The sequence below is a fragment of the Eutrigla gurnardus genome (genome assembly GCF_963514095.1).
Source record: "Eutrigla gurnardus genome assembly, chromosome: 5".
NCBI lineage: Eukaryota > Metazoa > Chordata > Actinopteri > Perciformes > Triglidae > Eutrigla > Eutrigla gurnardus.
In genome coordinates, this window is record NC_139919.1 from 15,054,040 (window position 1) to 15,080,222 (window position 26,183).

Sequence of the window (26,183 nt, forward strand, 5' to 3'; positions counted from 1 at the left end):
TTCTTCTCAGACAGTTTTCTTTTCATTTTCTCTAACTCTGCCTGTCTGTCCTCAGCCTCCTTCCTGCGAAAGAAGCCTCTGCTCTTCTTCTTCATTTTAAGACAGAGCTCCTCTAGGTCATTGTTGTCATCCTGCACCTGTTTGAGTTTTGTTGCACAGCTCTGTTTTTCATTGGCCAAGTCGTCCTCCATCTGTTTTACCTTGCTGTGCAACATTCTGACTTCCATCTCCAAGCTGTTTTGTTTCTCAGTCAGGTTTTTGTTCTCTTCCTCACGCCCTTTTAATTTTGTCTCCAACTCTTCTTTGCTGGCCAGCACCTTCTTGAACACCCCATCCAGAGCACTTTGGTTTGCCTCAAAAGCCTTTACTCTGCTCTCAAAGCTCAGCTTCTCAGCCAGGTCTTTCTGGGATTTCTCCTGCAGAGCACTGATTTTTTTCTGGCAAAGAAGAAGTTCAGCGTCTTTTCTGCTCACCTGATTTTCGGTCTCTGTGAGCTTCTGAGAGAGGCTCTCATTCTCTGTGGAGAGATTCAGGATTTGGGTTTCCTTCTGGTGGATCTGCTCCTCTGCCTGGATCACCTTCTGGTGTTCAATCTGTAGCTGAGCGGTACTCTGACTCTCGACTGCTGCCATGGACGTCTGTTTGTTTTGGTCAGAGGCTTGTTGCTCTGCCTCGTACTTTGGAATCATGCTGATTAGCTCCATGGCTTCCATCTTCTCCTCCTGGCATCGGAGACTTTCTTTGAGATGGGAGATTTGTGACTCAAGGTGTTTGATGGTTTCCAAGCTGTTTTGATTTTCGGCTGTGGTCTCATTCTGGTTGAGCCCTTGAAGACCCTCCACATGGTTTATTCCTGCTTCACTGATCTTTTGAAGCTTTTCCAGGTCGGATGTTTTCTTTTCAGCATTCTGCAGCTTGTTGAGGAGGGAAGTCCTTTCAATCATTGACAGCCTATTGAATTCCATCAAATTGTCAATATGCACTGTCTGATGGTTGATGCGACTGTAAGCCTGATGAAGACAATTCTGCAAATGGATGATTTGGGGAAGTGGTACTGCCATGACACAGTTTATTTGGTTGAATCGATCCATGACACGGTCTGTAGGAAAGTGAGGCTTTCTATTCAAAGCTGGTTGTCCAGAAGCCCTTGATTGTCAACAAGACTTTGGTTATCTCCAACACTGGTTGTCTAGAAGCCTGTACTCTCTGTAGTAGATCGTCTTTGTCAAGTCCGAACTAGTCTAATATAAGATGGAGTACTTACTTATATAGATTCTGTTGACTTTGATCCTTTGATCACTCATCACACATTCCGTTGGCTTTGATCTCCGATGACATCACAGTGTTCTATGTTATGAGAGATGGTTGCCATGCAGCAAGGACAACAAACCATCATGGCATCCAGTAAAAAGACTACAAATCCCATAGTCAGCAGGGCAATCTCAGTCTTGGGTCTTGGTGTTGATCAGTCTTATGGTGTTGTGAAAAAAGCTTCTGAGACTTCTAAGGCTCCTGTAACGTCTCCCATTTTTCCAGTGGCATTCAGTGGCACTCCTGCTTTTTGTACTTCACATTTTCAGTGATTGACTGATGCGTTTCCTTCTATGGTCTTCCCCTAATTGACGTTCTTGCTTTTTTACAATGCCCCTCAGCATTTATTTGTTGTCACATTGTCTACATCATCGTTGCTGTTGTCTCATTTAGTCACTCTGTTTAGCCCGTTGTGTATATGTCATCTAATTTTTTAAGGCCCCCCGTCTTCTCACTATTTTGCTGTTTTGATTAGGTTCTCACAAAATTTTGAATGTTTAAAAGTGTGCACTGCCTCTCTCGGTCTTCCTCACTTGCTTTTACATGTGTTTCTTCTTGTTTCATCATTAATGTTCAGGTTTAGGAGTGTATCTTCTGTGTCTCTTCAAAATACTGTACTGCATCTTGGTCAACACCTGTAAATTTGGAGCCAAGGGATGATGATCTTCTCCTCCACAGATATTTATTCTCCATTGCTTAAGGCTAAACCGCCAAAGTTATGTCACTTTTTTTCTGTCAGGTTTTCAGTAAATCACTCTGGTGATTAGATAACGCTTTATTCTGCAAGGGCGTAGAATTGGGTAGGGACGCTAGGGACACGTCCCTACCAATATTCAGCCGCTACTGTGTAGTCACTATCAATACAACCGCTGTGCGTAGTGTTTAGTCAATGATTATGGCACACAAAGGGTTATGTCGGTCTCTGCTAGAAGTCCCGCCTCTAACCTAAATACCGCTCCCTGATCGGCTGCCGGTTTCTCGCTAACTTACATGTGATTGGCTGTCCCCACTGTCACTCTGCTTGTTAAAACTACCTGCAATCTGCTAGTTGGACTGGACAAGAGGAAGTGCATGTTATCTGCAGGTTGTCAACATGTTCGGCATTTGTTCTTCCTGGGTCACGTCAGCGAGATGGATTTTAATATCAGTGGTGTCATTTTTTACATTTGTGTTTGTGTCTGTTTGCGTGCGTGTACGTGCGTGCGCGTGTGCTGTACAGGATTTGAAGGATGTCAAAGAAAAGAAAAGTGGATATAAGAGACTTCTTTAGGAGTCAAAGTGTAAGTTATTTCAAGGGTGTATAGGTAGAGGCTCAACAATACAGATATTGAATAAAAGAGAATATTTAATGCCAAAGAGATACACTTTTTTAAAGTTATTTTTAATTGTTATTTCCATGTATTTGTGTAGAAGAGAGCAACGGTTTAAAAACACAAATAAAGAAAATTTGTGGTGGAAATACAATAAAACCTCAGATTCTAGATGATCATGTGGTTTAATAATTATAAAATATAATTAATTAATATTAAGTAATCGAACCTATAACATTTTCATGACGTGAAATTATGATTGCTAATGCAAAAAAAACCGTCAACTTTCATGAGTGCTGCCTTGGAGCACTTTTGTGTCCCCACCAATCTCATAATCAAACCTACTCCCTTGGTTGTTGCACATCTGCAGAGAGGAAGCACCATAGAGCGCTTTCAAATGAAGGTCCACCAGGTGGCGGTATATACCAACTGATTTTTATCAGGTGCGGCGCAGAAGACAGAACATTTCAGTAGACACATAAATGATTGTGCATACTTGTATAGCAGATCAAACTTTCCCGGTGAGCTGTTTATAAAGTCTGTGTCAATCATATCAATAAACTCATAGATGATAAATGTACATTGAGTTATAGACTTTTACACGCAAGGCAGTGGATTCACAAAGGATAATAAACTTAATAAATGAAGGGTGAGAAAATAAAAGTTGATGCCAGTATTGAGATTTAGTTTGAACTAAGACACAGTGTTTTTCAGATTGACACATGACCACATCAATGTGCTCTACATAAAAGCCTCTGGGACTGTGTACGTCTGACTAGATTTTCCATTTAGAATTGTGTTTCTTCTCATCAAACCGTAGGTCTCACTGCTACCAGGTTTTCTGGAGATCATAACAGAACCAATCTTTTCAAAAGGTATAAAATCTTGTTTCACCTGCTTTTAAGATATGGATAAAAAAACTTCAAAAGGGCGTGGCTCAGCACAACAATACAGCAAACAGCAGTTCTAAACGTGAATGGGCCTGGTGCATATTTAGCCATAAATCAAGCTCGTCCAAACACCACCAAAACATGGTGGATATTTTTCATTAAGCTGTTGAAACATGCCCCTAAATGCAGAGAAATACAATTACTGAAAGGCTGGGTGTGTTTGGTCCCAGTCCTTCTTTAGACAGAATCAAACCAGATAAGGTGACTTTGTGAAGCCGGAAACCAACTCGCTGCTGTTGAGCAAAAAGGAGCTGGACCATGGAACAGCCACATGGGCCTTCATCTGATATTGTGGAGTACCATTATTAGTATTATCATTATGGGTCAAATCATACAATGAGGGAAAAGGTCTGGTTAGACTCTGTTCCAGGTCTCTCTGCTGGTCCACCTCTACAGTGAGCTTCATGTATTCAACTCGTATATCAGCGATTCACATTTAAAAAAAGGTGTTAAAGTAAGTCTGTTAATAATTAAACAACAGCTAAATTATTACCGGTAGTAATAATGTTAACAATAATGTGCCCATCAGTGATGAAGGTCACATGGTTTTTCCTGATGAGTAATACTGTGTATCACAGAATCAGCTCTTGTTCACCAGCGCCTAAAATACCATGTGGAACAGAAGGGGGAGGAAGAGGAAGCTACTGGTGTAGACAAGCTTTCTCACTCAGGAGTTCAGCATCTGCTCAGCTGCTTTTTGGTCTCTGTGAGCTTCTGAGAGACCGTCTCCTTCTCCATGCAGAGATCCAGGATTTCAGTGTCTCGCATGTGGCTGTCTTGAACATCTGGTTGTTTTGGTGAGAGATGTGTCGTTTCTCTGCCTCATACCATCTTGTCATACTTCTGCTTGCTCGGGAGCCGGGTGGCTTCCATCTCCCCCTGGAGTTGGAGACGATTCTTGAGATGACAGATTTCTTTTTGTCTTTTTGCATCCAGCTGCCCTCTCCCCGATGAAGATCCTCCAGATTGTTTATTCTCACTTCATCTTTGTGCAGCGTGTCTCCCTTGTCAGACTGTACATCTGCTTGTTAGCACGAGTATTTTGCAGATGACGGATGGTTTCTCAGGTTGTTTCTTCGATCCAAGACTGATGTTGTGCATAGAAGACTGTTGTTCTCCGTCGAAGACTGGCTTTTTGTCGAAAACTTTACAAGATTCCACTCTCAGTTGTACAGTGATGTTACACAGTGGAGCGTCTCTTACTTACTTAGAAAATATTCTCTTCTTGGGAAAAACCCTTTCTGTTCTTTTTAAATGTAATCTTACTTTAATATATCACATTTTCTGCAACAGGATTTTAAGTTAAACCATCATTAAATCCGGCTTAAACAATTTATAATTGTTGGTGCAATCCAGCTTTAAAGTCTTAAAATTAGATTGTAGTCAAGTTATCAGAAAGCGACTGTTAACCAGGGGCATTCAGGGGCCCTTGGGGGTCCTGGGCCCCCGAGACAGCTGCCACTCTGCTCCGCTTTGTGGCTTTCCTCTCTAGGAACCCCAGACATTCAGCTTGAAATATACAATGTCCGTGGGTGTCGATGTGACAACAGAATGTATTAGTGTTAAACAGTCAGACCTTCGCAGCCTCGTCTGTGAGATGGAGTTAATTGAGGTGAAAGTCGTGGAGGGATGACGGTAAAGCTGCTGCTTATCTCGGAGGTGTGAACAGGTATTTACTCCAGCTGGGATAGACGCCTGCCCAAGAGCTACCCTGCTAACACCAGATTAGCGGAGGGACCCTGTCAGCCTCATTTCACCGCAGCTGCTCATCAGGAGCTGATCAGTCGATTGTGTTAATGTGCAGGGAGGCGGCGATGCCAGTGAATGGCAAATCCTGCAGGTGAAGCAGTGCAATAATCAAACAGGAGGGCCATGGTTGGCTTCCAAAGGTGGTTTTACATTCGGTTCATGGTGGGTTCGTGAACGGACCGGGGCCCAGGCTACAGCTCCTGCTTGAAGTCACTGTTGTCTAGAGTGGCGCAGAGATGAGCGTTTTGTGTCAACCAATTACAGAAGTTAGCATCACACTGGCTCCTTCGACAAAAAGCCACATTTTTGGATTAATATTGCAGAAAACACTCTGATACTTACACATTTTGTTTAGCAAGATAATCTTCACTAATGAACACCACTTTTTTAATCTTTGAAGCTTGAATGCAATAGCCAGGACATTATAAATTAACTACACCACGGTGTCATTAGCATATGAGTATATACAACGAGGCTATAAAGGCAGAGTATCACCCTGATTACTTTTTGTATAGTCTCATTTAGCCAATTGTTAGCGACTGCCTTTTTAAAGATAAAAGCTTGAAGATACATGAGAGGGGTATTTACTGCTGTATATCACAGAACATAACACCTCTTTAGCTTGTGTTAATCACATACCTTATTTCAGACATCTAACCAAAAACCCATTCAAAAGACTTTGAGATGAGGGAGCCAGAAGTTAAAAAATGCCGACTAATTTCCGGGTTTTAGGACTCTAAAGCAGCGCTCGGTTAACTTTGTATTTCTAGTCACATAGTCAAAGTACTCCGTCATTCCACAGCCCTCAAAGTCATGCAGAAAAACTGAAGATTTGCCTAAACATTCACTATGAAGATACCATAAATCATGATGATGTATTTTCTCTGTGTGCTGTTTTTCTGAGATGGCTAATTGAGCCTACCTGTGCTGTAAATCCTGTGCTGAGCTTTACAGGGAAGGCTTCTGTGCCCAGGGACCCATTATCTCATAATTCACCTGTGTGTGCACCTGTTACAGGGTGTCAGAAATGGCTACCCAAAACCAAGATAAATAAAATATGTTTTCATCAGTTTATAGTGCTGAGGTCTTACCGCTTTCCCTCATACAGTTTGCTCCTTCAGGGGAAATGTTTTTAATATTTAAATACTGTCGAAGCATGTTTTTCCTGTTCCAGAATCTTCCAAATTAAGAGATCAAGATTACTGCTACTAAAAACATGTTGAACTATGAATAGCCATCATTTTGTAGATTCTGCAATGATGAAGAACAGTTGCATTTGTTTTTCTTTTGCCCATGTGTTGCAGGTATGTGGTTTAATATCCTAAATTGGCTAGGGCCGCTCAAAATTTATTTTAAATGTACAATTTTTAAACATTATGTTGAGAGATTTAGAGCTTTGGAGAACAAAGAAAATCTGTGATCATGGTGGAGCGACTGTTTACTAAGACTGACTTTTATTTGGCACCCGTCTTTTAGGCCTAAAACACAGCAGGGCTCGCGATAATGTCCTATTGTGTGTCCTATGTGTACTGTATGTCAAAGGGTGGTATGTAACTTCCAGAATACCAACCGGGTGTGTCTACTTTGCTTCATTGGTTTATGTATGTTTACACAAGACTACTGCATATTATTGATGTAAATGAACAGTTTTATTAGAATTTTAAATGTTCTTGACATATTCACATGTGCAGTGTGTTTCTGAGGCTGTTTCTTCTCAGAGGATGAACTGAGACTCTGGTCTCAGTTTCTCTCAGTCTTGGCTTCAGTCGTCGAGTTCCATCTGCAGGGTTTTTTTTCTTCTTCTCCAGACTAAATTATTTAGCGTGATGCTCGACTCAAAGTGTTAAAAATGTTGCACAAAATCTGAATATTGAAATACTAGTAAATGTAATAAATGTGATTTATATGCATCAAAAGTAGGGTATATGTACTAATATTAAAGCTGCATTTTAACTGTATTTTGGATGTATTTATTCTGTATTTATTCCAGCAAAATGAGGATACAGTGTCTGCAAAAAAAAAGACAAATAGTTTTTACAAAATGCTTCTTTTGAAAGTATATTCTTTCTACAGACTATGATGCTATAATCCTAAAAGTCGATGTATACCCCTTCAACAGTATGAGATTATTCTGAAAATAAAGACTAAAAAAAAGCAAAATTATTTGGGAGGGCCCTAAAAACGTCACTGCTTACACATAATCAGTCAAGACTAAATTAAAACAAAACAATGCATGGGTGCAAAAACTGAGGAGGTATGAACACTGGTAGAAGTATGCAGATCCTTAACTGAAGTAAAAGTAGCAGTATCACAGTGTCCAAATACTCTGTTACAAGTAAAACCCTTGCATTCAAAGTACAAAAGGTCTGCTCATTACAGAATCATGTATATTATTGAGATTATTTATGTATTTATTTATTTTTACAATACTGCCACTTTACCTCAATAATACATAACGTATTAGTTGTATATATTTTGTATTCAACTAAGTATATGTACTTGGAGACACAATCACAGAAACGTGAAAAGGAAGAACGATCAGCGTTAGTTCGCTGTCCCTGCCTGTCTGCCGTCTGCGAGGCGGGGTCAGTATTTGGCAGCTGTCTCCCGCTGTGTTCAGAGTGAGAGAGGCGGGGTTAGTATTTGGCAGGTTCGTCCCTTGAGGGTGTGTATGTGTGTGTGAGAGAGAGACTCGCTAAGCAACGACCTGCGGACGGGCATCCGAGCTAGTCCGAGCAAAAGAAAAAAAAACAGGAACCACACTATTTTCGAGTGTCTTTGCTATGTTCCCGACGATATTTCTGCATCTACTACTTTGATCCCATCAAAGTTGCCATCTCTCCCGACGACGGCTCCAGAAACCGAAGAAGAAATTAATGCATCTTGCTCCGTGTTCCTGTTTGTTTTGACCTGGTAAGGTACCCCCTCCCCTCCGAGCGACGGGTTAGCTCGCTTTGCTAACAGCGCTTCTCCTGGGTTCAGCATCTTGGTAGCTACATGCTAACCAGCTAAAGCTAACGGTGTCCGACGCTTTGTGTAATCTGTTTAGTGCGAGTGGGGCTTACGTGTGGTCTGTGGACGCGTCTGCCGCAGTCGTGTCGTTATTTGGAGGCTAATGTTGAAATGCACAGCGTGTGTTAAAGCCGTTTATTGCTTCATAATGTGTGTGTTCATTGTGAGCTAGCGGCTAACGGCTAGCGACGGAGGCAGTTCCATCACATCTGTGGCTCCTCCGCAGGCACGGCGAGCTAACTCGGGTAGGGGGGGGCGGCACGAATAATTAAATATTTGAGGGTCTAAAAGCGCCACCAGCAGATAATAATAATGTATTTTTGGTTTCGGCTTTTCATACATGTCACCGCACAGTTGAATACAGTAGATTTGTGTCTTCTGCATCAGGAATGTGAGATGCAACGGGCAATTGAGAGTCACCTGGTTGTGACGGTTAACGTTATAACGGCCGGCCGTTTCCAGAAACGTATCCGTGCTGTGGTTTCGGGGCTGTGAAGTTCTGTTGAACAGTAGCCGGGAGTTTCATTTTCTGTTCAAGCTGTTTCTGGAAAGCTCCATCATTTACACGGATCCTCCAGCAGTCCGCCTAAACGGCGTATTAAACTGTCTGTGCAGGAATGTTCTGGTGTTTTATGGCACAGCGTTTGCCAATAATCTATTGGGTCTGCGGGTTTTTTTTTATTATGGTGAATAGATTTGTACGTGTAATAATTCATTTTCAGGATCTGACTTTCATTTCTGGGCTCTCTGAAACCCTTTGCACATTACATAATCGCACCCGGCCATTGCTCTGAATTATGACAGGATTGGGCTCCAGTGTCCTATAGGCATAATTCATTCATCTCCAACTCTTTTGATATAGCAGACTAATTATTTAAAAACACTTCCAAGTTCTAGCCTTTTATTTGTGAGGCTTTGCTGTTTTTTGTTATGCTATTGTAAATTGACATTTTCTGGCTGTTCATTGGACAAAACAAGCTATAAAAAGACATGGGAAATGATTTCCCCTGTTTATTATTCATGCTTCTTAACATTTCTTAGATTTAATGATTAATCATTTAATCTAAGAGATAATAATGAAAACGATAACTAATAATTATAATTATACTTGTGGTCAACACCACATTATGATTATTGCAACTCTATTTTTTATTTATATTGCTTGTTGCAAACTGATTGAAACATGACATGTAATAAATAAATAATATTTAAAGTTCCACAAAGTTGTAGAAAACATAAGGAAAACCAAGGCAGCACTATAAATGAAAGTCAAAAGTAAAAAACAATTTGAGAACACTGCATGACATAAAGGAAGTTATTAATGTACTATAAATAGCTGTCCTGGCTGGGTTTTAGTGCTACAGCAGCATCTGATGCTTCTACACTACGCCTTTTTTAGATAATGCTTCTATGTGACGCTTTGACAGTCTACTAATGTACTGTTAGCATATACAGGTGGGAGTTTTATTTACTTAATATAAAGAAGTAATACTGCAGTACCAGGAAATACATTTAAGATTGAAAGTCAGAGGCCAGTTGGTCCATATTGATGTTTTTTTTTGGGGTGAGGTCAGTATCAGCAACAAACCCAAACAGCTTGAATTCACCCTTTAGCTACTTTGCGGCTTACACATGATCCACGGTCTTATCTGAGGCGCTTATGCAAAAGCTGTCCTATAGCTTGGTAAAGTTTAACGTGTTAGCATAACAACTGGGTTATTGTGTCAGGGACAGCAGATATGTCTACAGACTAGAGTAAAGGTCAACTTTTGTAGTGATGCTGATGTTGGAAAAATGTTTGCAAAAACTGTTGTTGAGTCAGCTGCTGTAATAAACTGTGGATTGATGTAACACAATCAGTTAAACAAATGCAGTCTTCAGTATATATTGTCCTGGAAATCCACACAAGGCATTGCTATGACGAATATACATCCTCAATAAGTGTACCTTAGTTGAGCTTGTAGCCTTTTACGTGAAGGACCTCACGTATGCACATACCAGCGGTGTCAAAACTCTCCAGCCTCCTGCCGTGTGAGATAAGGCGACCCATAGTTTTTATATGGAAGGAAAACATGCGCACACACAGCAGTCACAGCAGTGTCATGAGCACACAGCTGCCTGCAGTGTGGGATTGTTGTTGCCAGGTCAGTGAGTGGTTGTTTTAGACTCTGTGGACGGGGGCCAAGCTAAACCGAATGTGGTCCAAATCTCTCCAAAGCTGGACCCGCATTTGCCAGTAATTCACCAGATTTAATCCATCTGCATACGTGTTCATACCTGATGAAAATGTGTTCCATCACTTCACTCTCTACTGGTTAAAATGTAATTTGCATTGGTGGTTAAATGTTTAACTGTTGCTCTTTTGCAGAGGATGCAATAAGCAAAACTATAAGCTGAATGCAATTTCAAGGACTAATTAAAGCAGTGTAATTAGGCAGAAATACAATCATTTAAACTACAAAGACAAATTTCTCATTATATAATAGGAAGGCTTGGAGCGTTATGTTTTGGTATACATCAAGGTAAAATGGGCCGAAGGCATTTTCCCGCTGTGTGGCACTGACCTGGCACAAAGATTGTGTAAATGGAGATAGTCCATTAGGCAGCTGAAATAACAAAGGCTTCTACAGGAAGAAAAATATTTTATTCATGTGTTGATATCTTTCCCCACGAATATCAGGCCCACAAGAGTGTTTTACTTCCAGATCTTGGACTATAACTGTACTGAAAAGAACCCTACTGTAATCCATCTTTCAGGTGCATGTTAATTTACACATAGTCAAATCATATATTATTTGCTTTGCTGCAGAACTTTGGAAAATAATAACGTGACTTGCTGACACTTCCACAAACACCTTTGACTTGCATGATGGATTGTAAGGCAACAATTTGAAAACGACAGGGGGATACAGTTTCCCAAGACCTAAAACCAGAAAGTAGATGTCTGATCTTCCCTTGGTTTAATAAACATGCAAAATATACATCCACAATTTTCTATTTACAGGATTTGTCATGAGAGTGCAATCACTCAATTTATTTGGTAATTATTTTGTTCAACAGAAATTAGGCCTAATTGAAAACTACTTTGATAATCGCCTCGGTTAAGTCATATTTCTTTTAAAGGAAAATGGCAATCATTCACTGGTTAAAGATTTTCAAGAGTGAGTATTTTCAGGTTTTGATATTGAACTGAAAGCGTGAATGATTGTTTGTCTCTACATGTCAGCCCTGTGATAGACTGGCGTCCTGTCCAGGGTGTACCCTGCCTTCGCCCAATGACAGCTGGGATCGGCTCCAGCCCCCCCACGACCCTGAATACAGGATAAGCGGTAGACAATGGATGGATGGATGGATGGATATTGAACTGAATGTTGTTGTTTTTTTTTTTTACAAAATAATCAATTTAAAGAAAGTCAACCTGGGCTTATGGAAAGTGTTGTGCATGTTTTGTACTCCGTTTTCTGAAATGTCTCACTCAGCATTGAATCAGTCAATCGATCAATCGATCAATCAATTAATCAATCAATCAATCAATCAATCAATCAATCAATCAATCAGTCAATTGAGAAACTAATTATCAGTTTTGAATATTTAGTTGACTCATATTTGTTGTTGCTGAGCCGGATGAGGGTAAGTCAATATGATAGAGAGGTTTTTAGAGATGTTGCCATGTTGTATCTTTTTGAGGAAGATGTTGCTTTATTATGTCTGGTTGTATCAGGTGGTTGCAGGCAATGTTGCGAATCACTGAGCAAGGCCGCTTTGGGGAAATATTGGATTTACGGGATTTGGCAATGATTTAAGAAAATTCCTTGATTTGTCAGGTATTTAATTCACTGGATTACCCAAAACAGACATCGCCATCTGTTTATTTTATCCATAATTATATTCCTGTCCTCTTTGCCAGAAGGATGCCACTCGGTGATGACGAGGGATGTGACAAGCTCTTAATTTTGCTCTAGATATCACACAGAAGTGCATCATCTTTATCATGCTCGCAAGTTGTTTTATAATTTGACACTTTTCTTGGGAAGCAGAAGGCCTCATGGCTTGAGGCAGATGGAGAAATCCTGTGCCGAGCGGCTGGTTTGGTTGAAGTAATCTGGGCGTGACGTTTAAGGGCAGTGCTCTGACTGTACAGCATCTGCTGAATGCGTCAAGCCACAAGATGAAAGTCACATGACTGGAAGTACAGGATAACAAACGTCACAGCCTATATCTGTAACCTTTGCTGTCCTTCCCATTGGTGGACCTTTGCATTAGATAAGTCTGTTGATTTTCCAATAAAATATTTAAAACTAAATCATGATTGAAGTACCAAATATCTCTCTGCCCATTGATCCTATTAAATGACAAATACCCAATCACAAGGTACCAGAACTCAAAAATATACCTTTTATATTGTTTTTAGATGACTTACATCATCATGTCAGTTCATATTTTTTTAATTTACAAAATCAACTTTTTAGTTTAAAAACACTGAGACACTCTCTTTGAGAATGTGTAACAATCAAATGTTTTTTGCTCAAAGTTAATCAAGTATTTTGAATGATTAATGGCCAAAGCTACGTGTAAAGATTGAATTTCCTGGCTCAATTAAAATCCATCTACCAGCCAGCCAGATACCATTATCTCGATACTGAGTCATACATGCTCACCTATTTAGGTTTACTGATACTCTCCAAATACATGAGCTAATAGATTATTTCCACCGTAACCTCAGAATTGAGCTTTCTTGGCGTGGACTTGGCAGTACAGTGCTGCTTGGCTAGGGTTGAAGAGTGAAGTAAGACGGTCCGTTTTCTGGCAGCAGATCTGGCGAGCAAAAGCAGCCAACACTGTTTTGGAGCCATTTGGGTCATGTTAGACCCGGGACTGCCCCCTAAACATCCAAGATTTGAGTCGTCTGTTGAGAAGGCCCCCTTGTCGATTTTGCATTTTGTCAGTCAAATCCCCCCACTTTCTGTTTTAGCTCATTGCATACAAAGTAGTGCAGGAGTAACAGCGTGACAGGATGAAAACTTTGTCTTAGAATAACTGAAACACAAGTGTATGTATGACAAATTAATTTACCAAAGATGCCCCAATCGATGCATTGGTTAGAAGAGACGAGTCTTGAGTCTAAAAATCACATTGAAATAAAGTAGCGCCTTTCTTGTAGCATTCTCTGGCTTTTGGGTCAAACCGAATTTTTGAAACAAGGGCTCTTCACATTCACACGTTTGGAGCGAATTATCTCGAGTACATTTTCTAGCTTACATGTTAGTCTTATCTGTAGCAAGATTTGAATATTTTGTCTCAATTTAGTGATTAATGATACTTGAGGAAGAAGATGTTGAAAATACTTGTATCAGAAAATTAGGAGCTTTGTGGCTGAGTAAGATGAGTACCGCCTAGTTCATGTCTTGTAGGAGTTGAAGGATATCTTTCTGATATTGATATATTATCATATTATCACAATATGTTTCCTCTCAAAGTACTTAATAATACCATTACAGTTCTAACAAAAAACCCACGAACATGAGACCCCACAGCTTTTTGAGCACATTAAATCCATCAAAAAAGAAATTAATCTGAGAGAATAATAATTCCTTCAGTTTCAATAGAGCCTCTGCTGGTCGATGCTTGCACCAAATAAATAGAGATCACCACCCCTCCAGATTAATTAGGTTTATTGTTAGTCTAACCACAAATGGCAACACTTGGATAAAAAGTGTCAAGTTGTAAATTTTGTCAGATTTGTTAATAATAAAAATCCTTAATTCTTTCACTTCGTTTATTTGCAAGCTTGTTTCCTATTGTGAACTCCCCCATCTGTAATAGTGTTTCTGTAGTGAGACAGAGGAGGAAGTGTAACTAGGGCATCCTAAACAGCAAATCACCTCAGCTGTGAGTTCTTCATGTGACCTGGACTCAGATACTCTCTAGAGCTCTTAAAGTTTAAGGTGCATGTGGAAAATAAGCATTTGACTTTTGGCCCCAGAGCAGTGTCTGAATTGCAAATCAGCTTATTGATCTCTTGCTCGTTTGTCCGTCCTAGTTTTGAATGAACACAGCACAGCTGTGATTCTTTGTCCTTAAAGCACCCACCTAAAGGCTAATAATCAGAGTCGTGAAAAACAGGTTTCTATTTTTTTTTTCATGTTTCTATTAAACGAGCATTACAAATATCATTTACAGAAATATACAACTGGAGGAGACTCATTTGTATGTATTTTAAAAGCCTACAATGAACCTCAGTAATTTGTCACATCATGTATGCTGTGTGAGACGGTCCTTGGAGCTGCACTGTCAGTCTCCCTGGTCACTGTTTGCATGCTCCTCTGTCAGCTCATTTGTCAGCATCCTCTCACAGCTGGTGTTTTGATCTATTGTTTACACACAGGCACAGATGGAAATGACATGACTAGTACTGTCCTGTGTAAGGTATTTGTTCTGCGATAATTGAGTCTCATTTAATCTCGAGTATAATAGAGCAAAGACGGTTTATTCAACAGTATTTAACAACAGGCTTGGGATTTCTTCATTGATTCGCCGTAGTCTCACTTCCTCATTGCACTGTCACTGCTTTCATAGAGTTGTCAGGCGTGTACGGAGTATAAAGGCAACAGATGGAGAGGGATCTTTTTTTTTTTTATGCAACAAAGGCAGAAGCATACTGGCTGGTATTTTGGTGAGCAGTGGTCTGGAAATTTCCATCAGTGTGAGACAGAGCAAGAGAGAGAGAGGTGATATAGATCAATACTAAATCAATAAAGCTCACTGTCATTGTCTCAGCTGAGGCTGGGCCCAGTGACTCTGGCACGCTCTGCTCCGGCTCTGAATCGTGGTGCTGTGTTGTAAATCACAGTGAAACATTTTGCACACGTTTTATGGCGAAGGAGAAATCAAGATTAGCTATAGTCAAACCTCAAAGTGTCATGACCCCTATTTTGTGATTTGAATCAAATCCTCAGCTGACCACAATGTTTCATCCCTACATAAGAATACAGATTAAAATGTCCATACTGATAACCAAATGTTGCTTTTATTTATTGGCAAGATTTGCATCACAGAGCCGGACTGAAATACCAAAAGGAAGTTTAGAATAAATCCAGTTATTGCAAATGCAACAGGACAATTTTTTTTTTTTAAAGAATACATTTATGCTAGGATTGGGTGATATTAAGATTTATATACCATGAGATTGTACATATTTGTCAAACTAAATGATGATAGTGAGTGATTAGTGATAGTGATACTTGATTGTAAGCAGAAACACATTTCAATGTATATCGTTTTTAGGGATTTCAATCATCAAGAATTTTGACCGATTATTGCGATCATTTAGTTGAAACGTTTCTAAAAAGTATAACAAACTTAAATCTAACCCTTTTAATTTTAATCAGCAGATGGCTGGCAAGCAGAAAGATGTTGTTCCTGTTGTGTCGCAACACAAGGGTGGAACGAAACTTTAATGGTTGCCGCCCCTATTTATAGTCCTAAATACCCATGCTCAATCTGTTTGGATCTGTTTTCATTTGACACAGGTTTATGTTGGAAACTCACAAATACAATGGTACTTTTTGATTTGGGAAATCAGTGCAAGCACTAGGGAAAAATGTCTTATAAAAGATTCAAGAGCGACACTCATGATAAAATCCCTTATGTCTTAGATGTTGTGTTGTGTTGCACATCAACATAGCTAATGAATGGAATTCACACAAAAGGTTAGATTACCTAACGCCATTTAAAAATAGACCTCTTTGGCAAATTGTGCAAACAGACAATTCATATGGGGGTTTATGTAAGGAGCGGCAGTCTAAACTTATCTTTTGGTATTCAGGAAAAAAGGTTGGATAGTTTGAAAGAGTCGAGTAGAAAAACACACGAAAGTAGAAGAACCTTAACGACTTTTCTCTCAGATTACAACAAAGCAAACTTCATGCAAATGTCCCAACCAAAATGCTCTACTCCCACAGACACAGAGCTGCACTTGTTCCCACTGGAGGCGTTCAAGCTTTTTGCAATGTCACAGCCCCACAGGCCAGCAGAGAATGGATCTTATGTTTTCTGCTTCCCCTTTAGAAAACTGGTATGGCATGTCGGTCTTACATTAATCCATCATAACCTGGAGTGTGTGTCCTGAGATTTGTGGATCACCAGTTCAGAGAATCCCCCCCTCCGTGGCAAACGTTATTAAACAGGGCACTTAACCCTGACAGTGGAAGTGCACAGTGGCTATTAACCCCTAGCTGCAGGTGACTCTGGTTGCACTGCGGCGAATCTACACTGTATACATAGGAAGCGTTATGTTGATATCAAAGTGGAGGCGTCTTTTTCAAGATGAATACAGTAAACGTTAAAACTACAACTACAACTAATGATTATTTTGATCAACAAGTGTGCAGATTATTTTCTGGATAAAATAATGAATTGATTGCTCTATAAAATATCAGAAAACACTGAAAAAAGTACAACCAAAATAAAAGTAAAAATAAAAAGTCTTCAGATTGATTTTATGGAATGTCATGGAAAACAGGTTTTGAGAACCAGAAAACAGATTATTTTACATTTTAGCTTGAAAAAATGCCTTAAAAACGTATTGATCCCTCAATATCATAATTTAAAAGATTGCAGTTCTTCTTTCTGCAAATCATCACATTTTCAAATATGGGAGGCTGGAATATACATGGAATAAGATGACCCAAGGGCAGACATATTCATCAGACCCTCAGGCATCAAAGAAAATGCCATTGCTGAAAATTCAAAACTGCAATCCGTAAAGACTTTAATATGAAAATAAATAATAATTTAAAAAGGATCATTATTTTTGATTGACGTTCCCAACAGCTTCAAATTCAATAACCGCAACATTCTGCTAGTTTGGTCGGAGTAAGAGATAATAAGGCCTGAAAAAGCCTGTGTCCCCCAAAGACATGTGCTGATTAATTTATCACTGACAGGGCTTGCCTAGGAGGAGCAGCTAAACTAGGCTAGGGCGGTGTGCTGCTGCTACTGATTCAAGGGCAAATACCAGCTTCACTGCCTCTATTTTATTTCACTCCGTCTCTCTTTACCTCACTTAATCTTTTTCTTCCTGTCACTTCCTTTCTCCCCGCTGCTTGCGATCCTCTAATCTTCCCCTGCCATTCTCTTTCTGATGTACTTTTATTCTCCATAACGCTGCCTCTACCTTATTTTTTCCTTTCATTCATCTGCATCCACGGCCCCCAGCCTGACTTGACCTGCTGGTATCTGCCTGTCAGAAACAGAACCATGATTTAAAAACCGCTTTTAAAGCAAATGCTGACCCACTATATCCTACCCATCCAAAAGTAAAATCCTAATCCTGCTTTAATATAACTGGAATAATAAGTAGCTGTTGTGAGTGAGTGTGAAAGTGTATTTCAATGGTTTCCTCAAATCACTTTATTTATTCCCTTCATTTGTAATGTTATTGCATGAGACATTCTCCTTCTCATGCTATGCTGTGGATGGAGAGCAGCATTGCATGGTAAGAAAACTGACAGAAAAATGAGGATAGTGTGCAAAATGCACATTTGTGTTTCACATATGTAGTTTGCTTAATTTTGTTCACATTGTTGTTTTCATGATGAGGATCTTGAAGGCCAAAACACTTTCAGTAAAAAAAAAACATCAGCAAAAACGTCTGGGTGGAATGTAGATTGACAGATAAGTGTTGACAGCCAGACAAAGTGGTAGATTAGCTCAGATTAAGAGTTGTCACATGCTTTGAAATTCATTAGAAGAGTTCTTGAATTCAGGCTCATGTCATGCCTTTTGGTTTGGGTTAAAATGGGCTCAGATTACAGCAGTTTAAAAAAACCTAACCCATTTGGAAATCAGTTTGCAACACACACATAAGGAGAAACTTCATATTCAGATATGTTTCTCTCTAATCTCACACATGCACATGCTGCCAGATTTTAAAATAACGAAGCATCACACACTACAGGAAATCATTAAGATTATCGTGCCAGAGGGAGCAACGCACCACCTCATGTGATTTCTCTCATGTGATCCTATGAGGAAGCAGTCAACAATCAAGTAACAAATCAAAAAATGAACAATTCACTACCTCATGAAAACAACCACAAACCAACAAAACAGCTTTCAGTTACACTTCATTTGAAGAGAGTATACATAAGCATTCATAACACCTACAACATAGGCCTATACATCCACTCATAAATGGTTGTTATATCACTTTCAATGTCAAATTGACATCTTTGTCTATGTCAAGTGACATACTGTCATAATTCATGATTCACTTGTATAAATAAAGATTAAATAAACATAAAAATGACAGAACTTCATGACAATTGACATGGTCATTTTGCATGTTCCTGTGATAAGTTATTACATTATCGGGGAAATGTTATTACAATGTCAGTCAGTTATTTTATTACATTATTGGTGAAGTTATTACATTATTGGATTTATATATCCAATATTATAGGCTCATTATAGGTAATATATTATAGGCTCATTATAGGTAATATAATATAATAATTACATTATTATTATGCTACAAGGATCCCAAAGATTTGGGGTATTGGAGAAAAAGCATGTGTGGAGAATCACTGAGCAAAAGCTTCAGAGCATGAATAACACTGTCATCTGAATGCTGACGTGCATATTTTTGCAGATTAATCTACATTATACATGCATATAGAAGATCCGATGAAGAATCATAAGACACAAATAAAAGGATACAGCAAATTAGGTTCTGAGTCCTCCCCACTCATTCTTATCTGCTCACATGCTCTGATGCAGATGTTGAGTGTCGAAATTTTAGACACGACTTGTCAGTAAAGTTGTAGTCGGCTTCCGCACAGTACGGATCAACTGGCCCTGGTGTGAGTGTGCCCTAAAATGTGTGCAAGCAGGTTTTAGGTTAACCCGAGGGCTTAATAGGTGGGTGTGTGTGTGTGTGTGTGTGTGTGTGTGTGTGTGTGTGTGTGTGTGTGTGTGTGTGTGTGTGTGTGTGTGTGTGGGTGGGTTTCTGTGTGTGTGTGTGTGTGTGTGTGTGTGTGTTTTGTGTGTTTTGTGGGTTTGTGGGTTCTAATAGGAATTCAGTTTCCCACATATTTCTACATTCAAACCACTGTCTTTTGCAAGTGTTTTATTCTTTGAACCCCCATCTGTAAGTGTTTTGTATACAGTAGAGTGATACAGTAGTGTGCTATGGGTGTGCTGCTTACAACACTTGAGCCAATCAGATAAACGTAAAACTCTCGCTTCATATTAAGCAGTTTATTTATAGACTTCCTGTTACTCAGCTTCGTGCAGTTAAGCAGTTAGACATCCTGGATCATTCTCATAAGGTGACACATTATGAGGAGTATGTATGCTTTTGTCACTTTTTTGTTTTTAAAGTGTTTCCTCAATATCTCAATGAAATATGCTATAATATACATACAACATGCAATTCTTCCATTCAGTGAAAATGTTTTCTCTCTCCAACAGTTAGCATTTTTCAGACCTTTTGAGCTCCTCATCATCCGAGATGGTGGTAATTCTGGGCTACTCGACAGATGAGATTCCGTACATGCAATGTTTCTGCAGTCGATGTCGAGAGGCAGTTTGAACTTGTTTTCGCTGATATGTGTGTGTGTAATTTTTTTTATTATTTATCAAGTACTCTTGTTTCTCTTGGCAGGTTTATATTTGGGACACAGTGTGCCGTGTTGTTTTCATTCCATGTGTGACAACGCAGATGCTAATCTCAATCATGTGTTCGATCAGCGAGCAGCTTGTCTCTAATGCATATATAATCCACACTCACACCTCCACACAATGTGTTTGTTTTTTTAAGGTGTGTCATGGTTTGGATGGAACGAGGAAGTAATGCGTTGTCTCAGGGTCACAGGATGTGTGTGTGAATAATGGACCCAATAACCCTACACAGTAGACAAAAAAAAATCCCAGACATTTGTTCTATCCCTGGTTGTTTTTGTGGAGATTCAGGCCAGAGAGCAGAGGTCAGTGGGTTCATCGCTGTGGCTCAGAGGTTTTTTGCTGCTAGTTTTAAGATTAAAGTCAGGCTTGGTCTCACTAGTCTGTTTGTGAGCAAATAATATTTTGTCTTTTCATTTGGGGTTTTAATTTGTAGAATAGAAACTTTGATTTTTTGGTTTAACCCCAGGGGGATTGCAGGCTTTGACATAGTTATGTGATCAAACTTAACTTCTGAAGAGGATTCCTGCTGTCCGACCTTTCTCTCTCTCACTTTCCACTTCTTGATTTTGGTTGGCCGTGACAGTGTGGCCAGTGATGATGAACTCGGCAGAGTTGAACTGCTTTGATCTCGTTTATTTTTGAGATTTCACAACATGATGCAAGTTGGGGGAAATTTGCTGATGTATTCAGAACCTCTTGTGAATATTTAATCTTTTTTTTTGGTCGTGCTCTTTGTTGTGATGATACTGAGGCTATTTGGCAGATCACAAATGAATCATCAGGGTTTTTGTTCTCATGTGGTGCATATAAAAGTGCCTGTATGAAATATAAATGTATTCTTCCATTTCTTGAGGCACCGGGTTTGCTTACATCTGCAACATTTATTTCAATAATTAATATTAAACCTATCAGGAAGGTGATCTTTCAGTTGACATCAGGGTATGCTTTTATATTCTTTTTGCACCACTTTTCTGGTTATCATGGTTTCAATAAATATATGTTTTGTCTACTGATTCTGCTGCTGTGCATTTAATATTAGGTCAATTGAAGGAGCAATGCACAGTATTTAAAGCATTGATATAGCAGCAAACAGCTGTTAGCTATATAAAGATGTAGTGCAGCAGTGTTTCCCACAGGATCCTATGATACTAAATGAGACACACCCCTGGGAGAAAATGTTGTACATTTTAAAGCTAAATGCATCAATCTTGTGAGCAAAATTAAGAGGCTAAATCTTTGAAAAACTTTGTTCTCTTAAACAATTTTGTGCTCTTGTAGTAATTAAACATAAAAATTGTCGAAGCGGTACAACTCACTTACTTTTTCTTTCTCTCGTGGTGCACCGCCTTAACTTTCTGTTTCCCTTCTAACAATGTGTCTCATTGTTGCGCAGGAGGTTGTCAAGCATGATATCTTGGGATTAAGGCACAGAGACAGACGGAAAGAAACACACAGGAGCATTCTAGACTGTTCCATTACTGACCAAATCCTCACTACACAGACCGTTTTAGGTTCAGTTTTCATGGCTGGTTTGGGAACATTGAGTTCTCTAATCTCTCAGTGTCACTGTCCTCATCTGTACCCGGACCACCCGCTGCTTTAAGGATGTATGCACTATACTATACTGTAAGCCCCAAATTATTGGGCATGGGCATAATAATCATTATACAAAATACAACAGTATGCAGTTGTTATGGTTTTCAGTTAACTGAGAACAACGCGCTGATTTTTGGTACCTTTTTTGGTTTCACTAGTAAGGGCCCTGACCCGATTAAAGAATTTCAGTTCAAATAGTGGGATTTTCTCTAGCTTTTAAAGAGGCTTAGGACCTGGCAGTGCCAGCTCAGTTGGTTTTGGAAAGAACAGGGGCTGTAGAATGCCTTTAGAGGACTCCGCAATCTTTTTGTGCAAACATATAAGACTCCTGAACCCTCCAGTTAATAAGCCTAAGTAATAAGAAAACCTGAAAATGAAGTTCAGCTCTTCAGCCAGCAACAAATAAAAAAAGTTTTGAGGTTGAATGCCTTTGTACATTATTCAGAGTTCATTGAGAGGCCATATCAGTCATAACACGTCACAATTATAATGACAGGATTTACTGTGTAGTCCTTAAAAGGACAACATGGCATGAGAGGAAAATTCATGTCGTCGTTGGAAAAGGTAAAACAAAATCAAACCGAAGCTTACTCTTAATAGGTTTTGGTTTGATAGAAAAAATGAGGAGGAGGGAGGACCAGGTCCATTTAAGGCAGTAAGTTATTTGTCAGCCACCCCAGTGCTGCCTGTGTAGAAAGACCCAATTTTTCAAATTTGTGTTTTATTTAATTTGTACTTGTTCTGTGTAGATCAATGGTTTATGGATAGTAGTGCCAACCCTGGTGAGGTTTCAGTCCTATACATATAAGTAATGTATTACATAAAGAGCTCCAAATAAACAGCCCCTTTTATGATCTTCATAAAAACATAACCCGTCTTTAAAGAGCATTTGGCACAGTCGCATCTGCCACTGAGCTGAATACACAAGAATCATGACATCCACCAACAGCTGTAACTCTGAATCATCAGTGTCCCATCAAACACAGTCATAACATGGAGTGTACTTTAAAAGATCATGACAAGGATGTTAAACAAAATGTTTTCACGCAAAAGTTAATTTTAGTATCAGAATTTAGCCATTTCAGACTCATATTCTGTCATTTTCATACAGAATAAAATAATTGAGTTAATGAAATCCCTGTTCCTGTCCATCTGTAGATCTCTGCTCCTCCTCCTGAGGTAGAGGTAAAGCTGAACACCTTAGTAGGCTGGATGGTTTTTTGTACCGTGCTGCATAAGGATGAATGAAAGGACAGAAAGGAAAGGGCTACAAACAGGACAGAGTGTATTCTAGGAGAAAAGCAAGAACAAAAGAGTTGTCCCAGAAGGAAACTGGGCACAAAAGCCTTTTGAGGTTCAACACGGTGAATGTGTGTTTATTAAAGGTCATGGTTCATTTTCAGTTTGCTGATGCAATACTTGTTTGGTAGAGATGGCCAACATCCTTTTTTTTAAAGATTTCTTCCAATTAAAATACCCATTTGGACAAATGCGCACAAATATAAATGTGCTCAGATTTGCATGCAAACTGCCTGTCTTTTTATTTTATTGAGCACTGTAGATGCTCAGTACAAATTCAAGTAAACATGTCCAACTCCTTTAAGGAGGGTTGGGTTGGATAGTATTATATGGAATTGGATTGAGCATCAAAAAGATGAATGTCCCCAAAAGAGAGGAATAAACACTGTGATTGTTTGACCATTCATTCAATTAATTAATTGATTTATTATTTTTTTTGTGGATGCTATTTCAGTTTTTTAACAATTTTGAATTGTATTATTTTTTATCTCCAGTAAATATATTATTCCATTCTACATTCAGCATCTTTTTTTACAGCATCTTTCTGATTCCACAAAACTCTCAAAAGTAGAACCCTTTTTCATATTTTATCTCACGCCCTTACTCCCATATAGACCAGCTAAGTTAACACGGACAGCTTCTCTCTTTATGCACACTTGGACACACCAACACTCGTTGACCCTTTCATCCCATCTCACATATGCAACCTTAATGATGCTAAATTCTAAATTCAGAGCATTCATATAGCAGCAAATAAATGTTTGCGATGTAAAGATACGGAGGAGTGATGTCTCCTTGAACCAAATATGAAGTCCCATTCCCTCTTTTTGTGTTGGTAATCCAAGCCGTTCTGCACTGCGAGCATATCGCTGTTTACCGCTGGTAATGGCGTCCGCATCCACACTGCCGTCACGGAAGCACGGCTCCCACCATCCAGTCCTCCCTCAGGTAAACACTGTCAGGGCTTTTGCTATTATTCTCACTGTTCGTACTGTTAGCCCCATTGGCTGCTAGTCACCGGCTCATGGTGAAAGCCATGCAGAGGCAATCCCTCAATCATAAATATACCCTGAATTTGGAATTCAGCACCTTTAGGACACACATGCACACACACCTGAATTCTAAAGTGGCAGCAATTAGCTAGTAGACAACAAACATACACAGATTTAAAGTCACAGTCCATTCACATGCAGGACAGCACACACTGGCACAGCTTTCTAGCCTAACCAGTGCCAGTTTAATTATTGTGTTCGGTCCTCGCCTCCAGCAGCCTCTTGGACAACCTGACATCTGAAGTATCGAGGTAGGAAGATGAGATTAGAGAGGAAGGAATGGAGGGAAATAAAAGGGAGAAAGTAGGATAAGAAAGAAAGTAGGGGAAGGGAAATAAGGGCATAGAAAATGGAGAGAAAGATTGGAGGGGGAGAAAACGGGAGACATTTACCAAAAACTAAATGAGAAGAAAAGAGGACCCTTGTTTTTGTCTTTTCCTCAACCAGGTTTCAGGTTTGATTCTTTTACAACGTTTAGTGTGAAGACTTGCATTTATCAAAGTGGTTTGTGCCCTTTCTTTTGATGACGGTTAGTCTGTGATGTATTATCTTTAATATTTTTGTGCAATCATTTGCCCCGAGTTTGTGTTGCATTGATCATCTGAGTCCAATTTGTGAAAAGGTATTTTGCATGCGGTTTGGTAAGCATTTGTTCATTATTATTAAGCAGTCAGAGCTATGTTGGTTTTCACAGGGAGTAACCTTTTATTTGGCTGTTTACTCAAACTGGCAGTAGTCCATGATGGAGTTGTTTGTGTGTGGTGGCTTTACAGAAGAAGTGCTGGTATGCTGATATGGCATGGAAGTAATTCATTATGGTACGCACACATTATTATTTTGCGCTCAGTGTCAATGTTGGCAGTGCCTATTTTATTTTGGTAAATACATTTTTGGGTTTTGTTTGTATTCCTGCTCAGCGTAAAGGTATTTATGACACATTACCGATTATGTCTGTTGAAAATAAACATGTTTTTTGCTTTCAAAACATATTTACTTTACCAGAAGAATAAGCAGAATAAGCAGAAGTCATGCTTGACACTCTGTGTTATCCACAAAAACATACTGTGTCTCTGCTTGACAGTTGTTGAGAACTGCAAATGTAACAGCTATAGCAATAGAAAGTAGCTGATTAGATGTTTGCAAACATACCAGGGATTGTTACTTAACTGATTCCATCTTTTTCTCTCTCCCCACCTCTGTCTCCACCCTTTCTTTTCTTTTAATTTTCTGACATTATCTCCCTTTCTTTTTTTTTTTGCTGTCTCCTCTCTCTACATTTTCTCTCTCGGTCTCAGTGCAGCTAGAAGGAATCCTGCAAGAGGGATTAGCGGTCCGTCAATGAGGAACTACCGGCTCATCTTCTGCCACAACCTGAAGCAGCCATAGATGGTTAGGTGGTTCACTGGCTAGGGGAGGAGACATTGGACACACTTTCACTGCTACACGGTGAGTTCACATACACACTCACACACATGCACACAGAAGGAGCACTTTACTTAAAATGGTCCGTGGATTATTAAAGGCTTTCCACCACATCCAACTCTAGATTCAACAGCCACAACCCAGCAGAAGTTGCTGTCGCTTCGTAATCGGTTCCTCCTCCTAAACGCAGAATATATGTACACTCTAATGCAGGTAGTTGAATTACACACCTGTAGTAATTCATTAAACGTGTGTTATGCAATATGCACTTTAAATAAATTCACTATATGCTGTGTAGAAATGAATACATGAATATTTGTAGCCTGAAATCAGAGAAGTTACGATTCAGAGCGTTTTCGTCTTGGAAATATTTCCATATTGCCTTCATTTACCTTCGACAACTACCGAGTTAGTTGCTATTTTTTTTAAAGTGACAAGATGCAATCAGTCAGATAGTTTTCTCAGACAAGGATTCACCGCTTTGCTGGTCTGTGTAACCACTTTTTTATATTTCAAACCAATAGAATTCCCTCCTTCTTGAGAAAACAATCTTTGACAGTGGGACAGACATAGTGTGTAATGACAAAGAAACACAAGCCACATGTTTCATTTTGTCCATTTTCAGCTTTCAAAACCTACAAATATTTTGTTGTTATTGACATCGGCTTATATTAACATTTGCTACTCTTGCAGAAAATCATACTTGTGTTTTTTACTGTAAGCTAAACTTGACCACAAAATACCAACTGACTCATTGATTCTTGCAAGTGCAAATATTAAAAAATACGCAAAACTTT

At 39.3% G+C, this 26,183-nt stretch overlaps 1 protein-coding gene and 1 long non-coding RNA gene across 3 annotated transcripts in view; one reads left to right on the forward strand and one right to left on the reverse strand.

The window, feature by feature from the left end:
• Positions 1 to 26,183, reverse strand: part of LOC311013797 — a 294,894-nt gene that overhangs the window by 127,012 nt on the left and 141,699 nt on the right. The window lies entirely within an intron of this gene.
• fam13b (family with sequence similarity 13 member B) overlaps positions 8,030 to 26,183 on the forward strand; it is a 67,131-nt gene continuing 48,977 nt past the window's right edge. Inside the window, exons 1-2 of one of the 2 annotated variants that reach the window (XM_084009986.1) lie at positions 8,030 to 8,233; positions 25,260 to 25,410. The gene's annotated coding sequence lies outside the window, so the exon portion shown is untranslated. The remainder of the gene's footprint in view (positions 8,234 to 25,259; positions 25,411 to 26,183) is intronic. The other variant, XM_084009987.1, reaches the window with a different exon arrangement.